The 14,085-nt window shown below is 34.7% G+C and overlaps 1 protein-coding gene and 1 non-coding gene across 51 annotated transcripts in view; both read left to right on the top strand.

Annotated features, from left to right (window-relative positions):
* Dscam1 (Down syndrome cell adhesion molecule 1) overlaps positions 1 to 14,085 on the top strand; it is a 135,025-nt gene that overhangs the window by 33,537 nt on the left and 87,403 nt on the right. The window lies entirely within an intron of this gene.
* Positions 11,183 to 11,255, top strand: TRNAK-CUU (transfer RNA lysine (anticodon CUU)). The gene has a single exon. It is a non-coding gene; the product is annotated as a tRNA-Lys (tRNA).

Raw genomic sequence — 14,085 nt, 5'->3', positions numbered from 1 at the left:
GAGAGACGGTGCACTCGCGAGCCAGCCTCTTGTCCATGGATTCCCCTCGTTTATTCGCCAGCTTCCATATGGTCGTGCCGCCATCCATTACGTGTTTCATTTCCGTTTCGATGCTGGCACTTTGGCGTAGGGGTATTGCTACAATATTCCGAGGTTATATCCCTCCGCCTGCTCCACCCTATAGGTCGAATCTGCAACCAGTTGAAGTTTTCTGCGAACACGCAGCGGCGAGATGTGTGCGTATAATTTGAGAATTCTCATCGTTTCACGAATTAGCCAAATATGTTCGGTTTCATTCATTAATAAAAACTGCATCACACATGGTAGATACGTCAGCCGGCGTGTGAGCCAAATGATGATGATGATACGAATACTATAATAATAATAAAACCAGCCTTGTATATCCGCGTATATACATATGACTCACGTGAATTTTTTTTTCTTAATAAAAACGCGTGTATTTCCGTGTCGATGTCGGCGAGAAGAATTTTCATTCGCAGAAAAATACTTCATAATGTAACGATGAAGATGAGGTAAATGTGGGATCGTCTTCGAGTTTACCCCGTTTTATCGAGCTGTTTACAAATGCGCGCCGAGATAAGTTTTATCGGCTCGGTTTTGTCATGAAATTCCACACCAATGTGGCCGTGAATGGAAACCCTTTTTTTCACTCCTTCTCTCTGCCCTGTCTGTGTATTTCTTTTTTTTTTCAATGATGAAACATCACACATCACGCTGGAACCGAACCGGATCACGAAATCGGTGCGACCAAGTTAATGAGAGATTTTTAATCACGATAGGTGACAGAGTTACGAGGGCATTGATTTAGTATAAATGAAAATTTTCATCGTGTAAAATAACTCGAAACAGCTCCACTCCGAGTATGGTACCTGTGGCCATAGCAGCGTTGTGAATATATTTAAAACAGGAACGAATACATCATCCAGTTTCCGGTAATATTTTAATATTCAACGCGTAATTCCTATCTTTTTTCCCTCTTGATGTGAGCAGTGAGCTTCGGCAGCAAGCACCTTGTTCTGAAAACAATGAAAGTGTTACGTGTTCGCCTGTTCGTATGTGCGAGTATTCAGTATATGAACAAACAATGACACTTCTCACTACCCATCGCATCGATCCTTTTAAGTAAAAGTTTTTATTTGGAGGTAATCGCGTAAATGGAGGTGTTGTGGGAAAAATAGACTGATACGTGTAAATAAAAAAGTAACATGGTGTGTTTACACTTGTAAGAGTTTTAAAGGATTTACGTTGTCGTGAAGAGCGGACATTATACGAGTACATCTGTATAAATGAAAAAATGCGTTAAGTAAATGGTGCTAATACGATTTATAAACGTATTATACGAGTAAGTACTACTTTAGCTTTATGAAAATATTCATATATGTTTCATTGCCCCTGACGACCTATGTTACGAGCAAGGTGTGACGGTCTAAATACCTTTGCGATGGCTTGGAAAATATACCAGAGGTTACCCGGTGAAAGAACTGTACGAATTGGAGAATTTCAGGGAAATGTTGAGTATCGTGAGTTTTAACCGTGAACGTGGCAATGATGAAGGTAGCTTTCAATTATTTCACTAGATGAAAAAATTGAGATAATCGTGAGATTTTTATAATTTTTTTTAAAACCTCCATCGAGGATGAAAAAAAATTCAAAGAGTCTAATGTTGTACATTCATTTAAAACCTTGAATTCATTTTTTAAAAAAGTCATTGAAATTAAAAGAAAAAAAAAATGATTATGACAGACCAAATTTTCATTTTTGATTACAAAGTAAATTGTTGGAACAGAAATTAACTTTCATTAATTTTTTGAAAATTTAAGAATAAAATAAGTAGGTAGGATATATGGTAGGTAATGAAAAAAACGAAACAAAACAAAAAACGATTCAATTCTGACATTAGTGTGTTCTGAAAGTGTGGATTCATTTTTCAGAGCATTCTGATCAGTGTTTTGGATGGAGAAATTTTACTCAAAAGAGAACCTTTACAAACCGTCAGCTTTGATGAATTTTTTAAAAAGACAGGTCATGTTAGTGTAGTACGAAATGAGTGAATATGGATGTAAAAATCTGAAAATCGATACTTGGGTAGACACCTCTCATTGATTATCACCATTTTTGACTTGATCATTGAGTCTTCACCTAACCAAATTTTGAGCTGCTAAAGTTGATTTCTTGATTTTTGGCGAATTTTTCAAAGGGGCAGAAATGGCCTATCGATTGTATTAATTTTTCACAAAAAGAGTAAATGTAAAGATAAAAATCTGAAAATCACTTTGTATGCTGAAGTTGATCGCATGAATCGATTGACATAATTTTTGAGTCGATCTGGGGCCTCAAGCAAAACTTTACATTTCTCAAGCAATTTCAAATCTCTCCAGAAGGCGTTATAATCAACTTCGGATGCTGAAAATTCGATCCTGTAATATTCGACATCCCGAATTGATTTAAGGAAGGTGGATTGCAAATCCAAGAAGATGGGTTAAAAATTTACTAGTTGAAAATTTCAAATTCAATAAAAAAACCCAAAATCGTCAGTTTTTGCAGAAAATTACTCAAAATTTCTTCCACCCCCTTCAAACGGTTCCTTCCAATTGATTACCATTAATTTTTGAGCCGATCTATAGCCTCCAGCAAAAGTTTATTTTCCCAGAAATTTCAAGTTGCTTCAGAGGGCGTTGAAAATTCAATTCTGGCACAATTTGGACATTCTGAATCGATTAAGGGTATAGGTGGATCGCAAATCTTAGGTGAGGAGTTGAAAAGTATATTTTCAAATAGTAAAAGATACACTTTCAATGATGTTCTGTGAGGATATGAACATAGCCTATCAATCTCAACAAAGGGAGACATCTCAACAGGATAGGAAAAAAATTCAAAAATAATTCAAGAATATACTGCCGTGGCATGGACAATAATTTTAGATACTGAATTTAATTTTTGGTGAATTTTTAAAAATTCAAAAATGCATTTTATCCATTTAAAAAAAAAAAACCTCTAAATCTGAACAATTTGGGGTAGAAAGTTGAAATCTGGTTCATTTCTTGTTTCCAATGTACAATGTATACTTACTAAATCAATTGACGAATTTAGGCACAAATTTTCAAATTTTGTTCCTGAAAGTATAAATTCAAAATTTGACCATCAATTAAGTAGGTAGATATGCCATATGCCCATTTTTGAAGGGAAAAAAATTAAAAATTCCTTTTTCACGAACGAGTTGACATAAACCGCTGAAATTTGGGTCGTGTACTATTTTTGACCACCTGAAGTGATTTCTGGTTATTTCGATATGTTTTGGAGCCTTCTGTGAATTTTTGGATTTCCAATTTTATAAACATTTCTTGGAATACAGAAGACCATAATGAAATTCAGGACTTTTAAACTCGGATTTACCGTTTTTGTGGACATTTTGATCGATTTGGGTACAAATTCATCTTGACCATTTTTTTTTCGAATACTGAAAAAATTAAAGATACACTCTGAAAAATCCACCAATCGATTTTAGCAATCAAAAAAGTGGGATATGAACGAAACTTGTCCTTTTTATGTTAATGTCATTTTTTTTTCTTAAAAAATCACTGGAGAAAATTTTTTGTCAATGGGCAGAAACGAATGTTGAAAAGTCGTGCTTATTTTGATCAACAAACTTGTACAGAAAGTGAATCCGAGATTATTGGTACCAAATTTCATTTTGACACTTATTATGGGAATTGTTTCCCAAATTGGGAAATCCAAAAATTTGTTAGAGGTTCCAGAATGGTTCAAAACCATCACTACTCGACTCTGGGGGTCGATAGTAGAGAATAAATCTATTTTGAGCTTTCTTCCTAAGTGTGATAAAATTTTGAGTCTTCGTACAAAATGGACAGAAAAAATCGAAAAATCCACTAAAACTTGAAAAATTAAATTCAGCATCTAAAATTCGATCTGCTGATGTGCTTTCGAGTGTGAATTCAATTTTTATCTGCTTGGTATACAAAAATATTCTGCTGCTTGAGATTTTTTTTCTTGTAAAAAATCGAATTTTTGAGTTCCAAAATCTCAACGATCTACGTCGGCGCATATTTTCATTGTAAAAGCTTAAATTGAATCCGCACCTGCTGTTTTTACTGCAGTATTTTATATTTATCTCATATAAGAAAAACGCGTTCCTCACTTTCCACAAATTGAAAATTTATAGCCTCTATCAGAAAACCTGTAATTTGAAAAGTAGGCATTCAAAATTACCTCAATTTCCGCCATTTTTCTAAATTTCTCTCAATTACTCTCGAAGAATTTTTTTCGACGAGAAAAGACAGCCTCGTGCTTCATGCTCTTTATGTTTTTCGCCCACTATATCGAGCCTATTTTCACTACGGAAACAAAATTCTAAAGAAGTTTGTTGACCTTTTTTTGGTACTTTTAACATGAAATTTTCTCCTCGTCGTATAAATCGAATCACGATCCAGGTAGGTATTCTCTTTCAAACAAAACGCTGTAATTTTTTCCCCAACAGTTTAAAATGTCTTTTTCTTCTCAATTTGACATCCATTCATATCCCCTTTCGCTTTTAGAACCTGAAGAAGAGGAATTAAAAAAAGAAAAGGGTTATGAAAGATGCGTTTTACGCGTATAACTTGAGTACATTTGCGAAATGTATAAAAGTACCTACTGTTCAACGTAAGTACTGTTTAATTGAGACTCGTTTGTTTGAATTTTTTAATTAAAAGTTTACTCAAAGGGATGAACGTGGTATGTGAAGAATGTAGCGTTATACCGACTCGTTGCCGAGGCTTGGCTTAGCAGTGGATGGCGGAGTGGGTTTTCATTTTTTTTTTTTTTTTTTTTTAATTCGTACTCTTCGTAGAGGGAAAGTGTTTTGTGACAGTGGAATCGAGATGATCGTCGTCTACTTTTAGACTTAAAAAGGGGTTCGAAGATTATGGAAGCCATCTTGACAGACATTTGTTCGCACTTTGTATTCCGATGGAGCGTGCAAAATGCAGAAACGGTTCCGGAAAATATCTCTCGGTTGGTTCGAGTTAAACGTCTAAATGGCGATGAGCAGTTCTCATTAATATTTCGGGATGTCTTTTAAAAATGTTGGTATCGAAGTGTACAAAAATGTAGTTTGAAAATTTGTTTGTTCCAAAGTGGAAAAATTTCAACTGAAAGGCTAAAATCAAATTTGATCCTGAGTTGTAAGTGGCAAGAAACAGGATCCTTCTATGAGCCAAATTTCAGCTCAGTCAAAGTGCAAGGTTATGAACCTTATCTAACAAGTTGAATTTTCTTTCAATCACCGTCGTCAATTCAAAGGCTAAAAAAAGCAATAGCAACAACAGGTGTGCAATTTCGGACGATCTTTTATTATTCATTATATTTACAAAGACACATATTTCCATCGGCTATGACGAATACACGGGCCAATACCGGATAATTAAAAAGTCTTCGGGAAACTTTTTCATTACCATTAAAAACCCTCCCATGACCGACACGCACCACAACTTTACCGTTTGATCCTTCGTGCTCGGATGACTCTGGTGTTTTTTCACCCAACGTTAACCTTTCCAATCGAACCATTAAGATGTATTAAACGAAAACTGGACTGGAGAGGTACCGTTTAATCGAAATCTCGCTTTTTTCCCTAAACCATTCGTCTTGCAAACAATTAAACTCGATAGAACGTTAAACTGGCTATCATAATACTAACAATAATGTTGTATTCTATCCATTACATAACGCGTATTGTGCTTGGCAAATATAAACGAGCGCGTTTGCATTTTTAATTATTAAATACGCGCGTACTCTTCGTTTATGCAAAGAATACAGTAGCCTAACGATGATTATTATACTGTTATATGGTGAATTATCTCGGTGTTTATGAACTCTGCCATTTCGCCATTTGCGCATATTTCATAAGTATACTGTACATGTTACCATAATGCGAACCGTTAATTTCTCGCATCTTTGCAACAGCGACATGCCATCGACACCTATGACGTCGCACGCCGCATGTTGCAGCTCATTTATTAGTGCAAATTTCCAATACCTACGACATTGTATAAACATCATCAAAAGCTCATGTCGTAATAAATTTCCCTTTCGATGTGTAAACAATTAGATCGTGATATGTACCGATACGATACCTTTGTAGTACACAAAGATTTACTACACGCGTACGAGTCGAGTTTTCTTTTCGAATTCCAAATGTGTAAACATGTAATAATTGTATGTTTATCACTATTCGCATATAGAGTAAATCGACGAAGAAAAAATTATACTATAAAATGCGAATGCACCGTAAAAAGAAAAAAAAATAGGTGTTATAATTTATAGCACGTGATACGAGTATTTTATGCTAAAACATAATGTAACGTAGATCGGATACATGTTTTGTTTTACGCTACCGTGATGAAAAGGAAACTATTTTAAAATAGAAATTAGGTATTGTATGCCTCTAAATAATGAGATGCATAAATGTATACAGAGTTTAAGACGTAATTAGTTTTTTACTGCTTAAGACTTTTTTTTTAAACCTTTTCCAAGTTTTCTTTTGTGAAGTAACTAATTTGACTGTACGGCGCGAAGGTGTAAGTAAAGTTGAAAGAGAATTTGAATAAGAAGTTAATCAAGTTGAAACATTTTTTGAACTGTTTTAAACTTCGGATAATTACCATGCGAAAGGATCAAGTTGAAAATATATATAGATACCTGTAACAAGGGAAAATTAAAAAGAAACGTTTCGAAGACTTTGTTGAAGGTTTTCTTTTTTTTGAAAAATTGACAACGTAATTTTTCAGAGTCATCAGTGTGGAGACCAAAGCGCTTATTTAATATTGGAAACTGGAATGGTGGGAGGAAGGGGATGAATTAGAAATGAAATGGAATAGAGTGCTCAAGCGCAGAGTTCGATTAATTTACTGTAGCTTTTAGGAAACTTTAGCGTAGTTTTAGGATAGCTTTGACGTATTTTGAGTGTATTCGAGTGAAGAAATGCATCTCATTGGCATCATAGCGTGGCGAGGGTGACTTTTCAATTCATTGTTCCTTTTTTTGACCCAACTTATTTTTTTGTAACTATTTACCATCAAAAGCCACTAGATATTGGTCATCTTTTTAGTCAGAAACCAACCAAATTTTTAAAAAAGGTTCCCGGACATTTCTTCGAATCCGATTCTCCAAAAGAACACCCGAAAAACATTTCCCCGAGTACACGTAGTTAATCTCAAAAGCATAATGTTGAAAAAAAAATCTACTCTCTAAATTTGAAACAGTGAAAAATCTATTGAATTGGTCTGTAAAAAATCATTTTGACTGACCAATTCAGTAGATTTTCTACTGCTTTGCAGTCAAAAACTACTGCTGTTGAAAACGCAAAATGTCGTGACTGCTATGCAGTGAAATTTCACTGTTTCAAATTTAGAGAGTATGAAAAGCACATCTATGGCATATTCTATTGTGCCTTGCAAATTTAAACCTTCTTAAGCTAACGAAAAGAGACTATAGATTGTTTTACAGATCAAAAAACATCTCAAAAATCGACTTTTTGGCCTTGGCGAAAGGTAAAATAGAGTTCGGTAGATTGAAACCTACAAAAATCACATAATTTGAACCCCTCCCCCTCTTACCCTTCTGGTGAATTTGGAATGTCTGTATGCTGATCTAAAGGTCAGAAAAATGAACTCAAAACTTGACTTTCTGGGTTCCGAAGAGCTGATTTAAAAAGTTGGAAGATTGAAACCTTTAATAAAAGTTCATCTGTGGCACCTGCTCACATGGTTGTGCCGAATTTAGACCTCCTAAGTTAATTTGAAGTTGCTGGTGATCAAAAATGAATAGAAAATTAAGTTTTTTTTCACCTTAAATGAGGTGGGAGTGACCTGGGATATTGGAATTTGGATATTTTGGTCACAGTGATGGCATGTAAGTGATTCTCTATGGTTTTATTTTTGATAATTTTTTTCAATTCGGGTCCTTCTTATGGTCCTCTAAAAAAATGACCTTCCTCATCCTGTAATTTTCAAATGTAACTCTTCCCACTTCAGGGGTCAAATCCACATTAAAAAATGAACCATTCAGCGAGTTTGACCTTTTTTGACTCAGTAGAACTGATGCCAAGTTGTGAAATGAAGTAATTTTCAAGAAAGAGGAGAATTAAAGATTATTACCTATATATGTATGAAATGTGACATATGCTGGAAATATCGTCTAATTTAAGCTCAGAACATCGAGAAATATCGAAATTTTTTACTCTCTTTTTTTTTAAAAAAACTTCATCTGACCGTACGTAATATCGTAGCTATCATTTTTTAGGGAAAAGAATGGACAAATGTAGTTTTTTGGATATAACAATTGTGCAGGAGCTCCTTAAATTTCCAGAATCTTTTAAAAAGGAAGAACAAATTTCTTGTTGAAAAAACTGACGCCATAATATGCACCTGAGATTTTGGATCAAATTTTTAAATTTTTTTTGTATCGAAAAATGCAATTAGGTTTTCATGAATAAAGTGTTGAAAAATTATGGTGTAGTCTTTTTTGCAAAGAAAGTTTGAAATTATGTATTTTTTGCTTTGCATTTGATGATGAATGTTATTGATAGTAAGACTCAATCAATAAGTACCTCTGAAGTTTACCAGAAATGTACCCGAAACTGATCAGTTACCTACTTTCCAAAAAATGAACATGTTACTTATTTATCAAAAAAAAGAAGAAAAAAAGAAAACAGTAATTCGCTAAAAAAAATAACTAATAATTCACCAAAAAATTGCTAACTTACCTACTTATGTAATTTACCAAAAAAAAAAAAAAAAAAAAAAAAATACCTGTGTATAATTTGTCAAAATTATGGTTGAACCAAGAAAATTACCAGTATTAAGCATTTTTGAAAAATTCTCAAATACGAGTAGAAAATCATTTTTGAACGTTTGACATGATTTTAGCTACGTATTTAATATTTTTTTTTTATTTACTCATGCAATCAAAATGCACTCTATTCCATTTGAATTTTAAAAAAAAAATAATCATGTTTTATAATTTTTAGGAGACTATGAAGGTGGATTGTGGATGATCCAAAATTTTGGGCACCCTTCATAGAAAATTCGTGTCTTGTGAAAAAAAACACGTCTGAGTCATTTGCTGACTGTTTTCCACCTAAAATTATTCATGTACCGAAGCCACACTATGTTGAAATTTTCATTTAAAGAAACGCCACAGGTTTTTCTTATCGTCGAGACAAACCAGCGATCTTTCGCCTTCCACTTTATTTCATTTTTCGTCTTTCATTTCCTTCTCTTTAGAAAACGATGGAAAAATTAGAAGGAAAAAAATAACATACACAGACGAGATATACCTCTTTTTAGTTTCCTTTTTTATTTTTATGGTTGCATTTCAGTCTATATACGATACATTTACTCGTGTGTATCTTTCATTGGATAATTCTTCATTTAAATTCCAAATTTATACAGCATCGCGATATACAATATTGTATAGTGCCTGCTTTTACATACCATTCATCTCATCTCCATTTTTCATCCTCTTAGCTCCTTAATTTCACGTAAATTTGAATATTGATCCGTCAATACGTGAAAAATTCCTTTTAATACGGTGCGTTTTCTCAGATACATCTATACGTATAGTATAAAGTAACTCAGATAGCGTGAAAATTGGTAACAATTCTAAGACAGATGGGGTAGAAATCATTGAAACGAAAGGAAATGGGTACCCATTTCTAAACGCATCCTGTCTGTAGCACAGATGGTTATACTCGTACCTGTTAACGAAAAGCAGGGAAATTGATAATCCTGTACAGGGATGGTATCACGACTCGAAGGTGAACATCGTACAAAACGATTAAACAATTTAATACATTTCCGGACATTATAGTAGAGTCAAAACAAAATAAAGACTTGCTGAAACCGTCGAGAAATTGGCGAATAAATCGGAAATACAGCGTTTAAAATAATTATCGGGTAAAGTAGCCGGGTACTTGAGCAGAAAAATATAAATCGAGGTTGATACTCGTATTGTAGGAAATTAAAAGGAAATAAATTTTTGTCCTTTTTTTGCTCAGTAGGTATCGTATACCGAAAAAGGAAATATTGTGATATTCGAGATGATTTATTTTTCGCGTGTTTATAAATTCGGTAGCAAAAAAAAAAAGGCAAGCCTTTCATTATTATTCCATAGAGTACAAACGATCGAGAATTTCAATTTGTAAACTTACGATATAAAACAATTCTCTCTCAATTAGAACGATGACATATTTATACAATTTTCTTGTAATTTTTTTCCCTCTGTTTTGGTTTGTGAATCAGTTACACGGTCGTTTGTATCTATTCTAAGCGTATTGTAAAATCTTGTAAACAGATTTGTTGCGCGTGTAATTATTGTCGAGTCTCGACTATATTAGAAGACTATAATACTGACACACCTATTTGTAAAAAGAATGTCGTATACACGTCAAATAAATCTTATTCATGTTGAATCTGTTACCTTCGGCGTTTTATATTGTTCGATTGTGGCGTGCGCGGTATGCGAATCTCGCAGACGTACTTGTAACTCTGATCCTTTGATTTATAAGTGGTCACTTTCACTGTATATTGATCGTATGGTGTTGCTATCGATTAAGAAAAATGACAAGTTGTTGTGTTCTGATAAAAAGCTCCGCGTTGTTTTTGTTTTAAACTGGTTTTATTCTTTATCGGTCTTCCTCGGACTCTGTCTTTGAAATGAATAAATGATCATGATCCATGGTTGTGTCTTGTGTGTGTGAATATTTATTCTATATAGGTATGTGCAAAATTGCATACATTTCGAAAACGTTCAAGATTTTGGAAAAAAGGATGATGAAATTCAGATAATTTTTCATCAATTTTTGATAAATTTTAAATCAGTTGACGAGAATTTTGTTTTCTTGAATCGATCTAATCATTAACAATGGAAAAAAATTACAAAAAAATCATTTTTCTGGTGTTTTGTATGAGAATCGGAGTGTACAGAGAGTGAGCTAGCTGGATGAGTCAGAATTCCAGGAATAGCTGAGGAGTGTGAGAATGAGTAAGTAGGACAGTATGACATGAGTGTAAGTGGAGTTAGACCATAAGTAAGTACCTATGTACTCAGACAGTTGTATTGTGGACTTATAATTGAATACATTGTTTCTAAATGAAGATGGAATTTTGCCCAGCTAGCTCAGTCAGTAGAGTATGAGGCTCTTAATCTCAGGGTTGTGGGTTCGTGCCCCACGTTGGGCGCCAATACTGTGGTATGAAATACATGTAAAAGCTCGTTATAACGCTCTTCAAGGGACTGGAGAAGCAGTGTTATAAGCCGAAGCGTGTTATAACCAAAAGTCTCGTTTTAACGCTGATTAGCATTATACCGCAAATTTTCATTTTAAAGCAAAAGAAGCGTTATAAAGGAAGTCAAAACAATTTACATAGGTAAACTCGTAATTAATATTTCGAATTTAAATGCATATACACACGTATCATTGAGTGGGAGACTACCCAGAAAAGTTTTGAGCTTGCTAGCAGTTCAAGGAGCTGATCGGAGGCCCTCAAAGTGTAGGGTCATTTTTGGAAGAAATGTATTTTTTTTGCCGTGTTACAGTAGGTTAACTTGTGCAGTCCTTTGGTCATCCTCCCTCAAAAGTTGTAATTTGAGCTATACTTATTTCAATTCTGGCATTATTTATTCGATTTGATTGAAGTTGGAGATGAGTGTCGATGTCAATTCGCAAATTCACACAAAGTGGCTGACATCTGGCGGATTTTCACATAAATTCTGAGATGGGGATACTGTGCAAAATTGTGATAAGACATTTTTATATTGTGAATATTTTTCAACTCAAATTTTCCATTCATTATTTTTTGCATAAAAACATGTAAAAACTAGTCGTTGAATGCCTTAAATCAACAAAGTTGAACAATAATTGTCGAAATTTTAGAGCGTTAAAACACGATTTTTAGATGCTCAAGAGCGTTATATCGCGATTAATTTTACATTGGTTTAAATGGGGATGTCAAGTGACTGGAAGAAATCAGCGTTATAACGAAATCAGCGTTATATCCGAAAGCGTTATAACAAGCTTTTACTGTAGGTACTCGTAATGGTCTGAGTCTGGTTTGAAACAATGTATTCAAAGTCCACAATACAACTGTCTGAGTACATAGGTACTTACTTATGGTCTAACTTACTCTAATACTCTATTCTAAACTCCCACTTACACTCACGTAATACTGTCCTACTTATTCATTCTCACACTCCTTAGCTATTCCTCGAATTCTGACTCATCCAGCTAGCTTACTCTCTGTACACTCCGATTCTCATACAACATGATGGAAATCATCTGCCAACCTGCTCGAGGACCTAAGCATTCATCAGTGTTTTTTCCTAAATCAGCGTTTACCCTAATTTAAATTAAACAAAGTCTACCCTCTCCCTTTCCCTTTCTCTCACTCTACTCAATTCCTCCCCGTTTTTCAGCCCTTTTCGAAACAGACGTACGACGACTCGATTAAAACAAAACAGAAAAAAAGAAACAAATCGAATCACGTAATGCTACAAACTGTGGCATTTCTCTCAAAAAGCCAACCCCACCGTCGACTCGAAACCTTATGACGACTCAACCACCACCACAATGTGTCTCGTGCATGATCAAAAAGTGTATCCCAACCTCACCGAAGATCCGTCAAGGTGATGGTGGTAAAACACCCTCGTCGGATACACGAATGTTGTGCGTCGACTGAATGGTTATTAATATGCTTCGGAAAGAAAGGGAACGCAAAAGCTCGACTTATTTTCAACAATCTGCGATTACGTTGCCATGACGACCCCGTACACCGAAGTATTTCCCTTTAACGTAGTATAACGTGTATACTCGTCGCAGGTCGTATTCGTACGATGCGAGAGCGAGAGACCAATATCGGAAAATTCAATTTCGCCAGTACAATGCTCTCTTGTGGCGCGGTAGTATTTTCTACAACGCTACGCTGTCTCTGTTTTTCTGTGCGTCGCTCGTCGGTGGGCCAGCTTTTCAGATTTCGCCAATTTCTCTCGTTGCGTCGTGTTCCTGTTACCTAAATTTTGTAAAGTTGTCCGTTACCATGGCGGCCGGCTCGTTGTTTAAATTGCTATAGTCTCTCTCGCTGCATAGTGCATATCTGCGTAAATCTTCCAGCTGCGTTATGGCATACTTCGCAGTACACCGAAAAGGGATGTTTTGACCGTGACCTTTATTTTTTTTTCACTCGTCCACCTCCCCAAAAAAGTGTGCAAATTTTCGAGACGTGCAGAGAAACTTTCAGAGGATAAGGAGGTCGTTGACCAAGAAGTTTTTTTTATCGGTGTTTTGAATTTAGTTTGAAATTTCGATGTACGTAGATCACGTTGTTATGTTTAGATGAGAATTTGATGAGAGGAACTATTATTTTCAATATTCTTTAAATTTTAATATAATGTACCATTCTAATTTTTTCGTTTTGATCTAATTTTGAATTCTGAAAAAGTAACTTTTACCATCCGACAATTCCTATTGAGTTTAAATTTGGCTCATTGAAAGGACATGTCATCCGAACCCCAGAACCAAATTTTGAGCTGCCAAAGTTGAATTTTTGATTTTTGGTGAATTTTTGAAAGGGGCCGAAATGGTCTGTCGATTGTATTAATTTTTCATAAGAAGAGTAAATGTAAAGATAAAAATCTGAAAATCACTTTGTATGCTGAATTGCTGAAGTTGATCGCATGAATCGTTTGACATAATTTTTGAGTCGATCTGGGGTCTCATGCAAAACTTTACTTTTCTCCAAGAATTTCAAATCGCCCCAAAAGACATGATTATTGATTTTGGTAGTTGAAAATTTAATCCTGTCGTAAGTTCCACATTTTGAATCTATTACAGCAGATGAATCACAAATCCGAAGCGACAGGTTGAAAAGTGTATTTTTTTACAATTTGGAATTCTCAAATTGGAAAAAATCTAAAATTATCAATTTTTGCAAGTAATCACTCAAAGCACTTTCTACCCTCTAAAGTCGACCTTTCAAGGTGTCCAATAGGTCCTACTGGTCCTAGTAGTCATAC

Source organism: Planococcus citri, chromosome 2 (genome assembly GCF_950023065.1).
Source record: "Planococcus citri chromosome 2, ihPlaCitr1.1, whole genome shotgun sequence".
Classification (NCBI taxonomy): domain Eukaryota; kingdom Metazoa; phylum Arthropoda; class Insecta; order Hemiptera; family Pseudococcidae; genus Planococcus; species Planococcus citri.
This window is presented reverse-complemented; position numbering and strand designations above follow the sequence as displayed.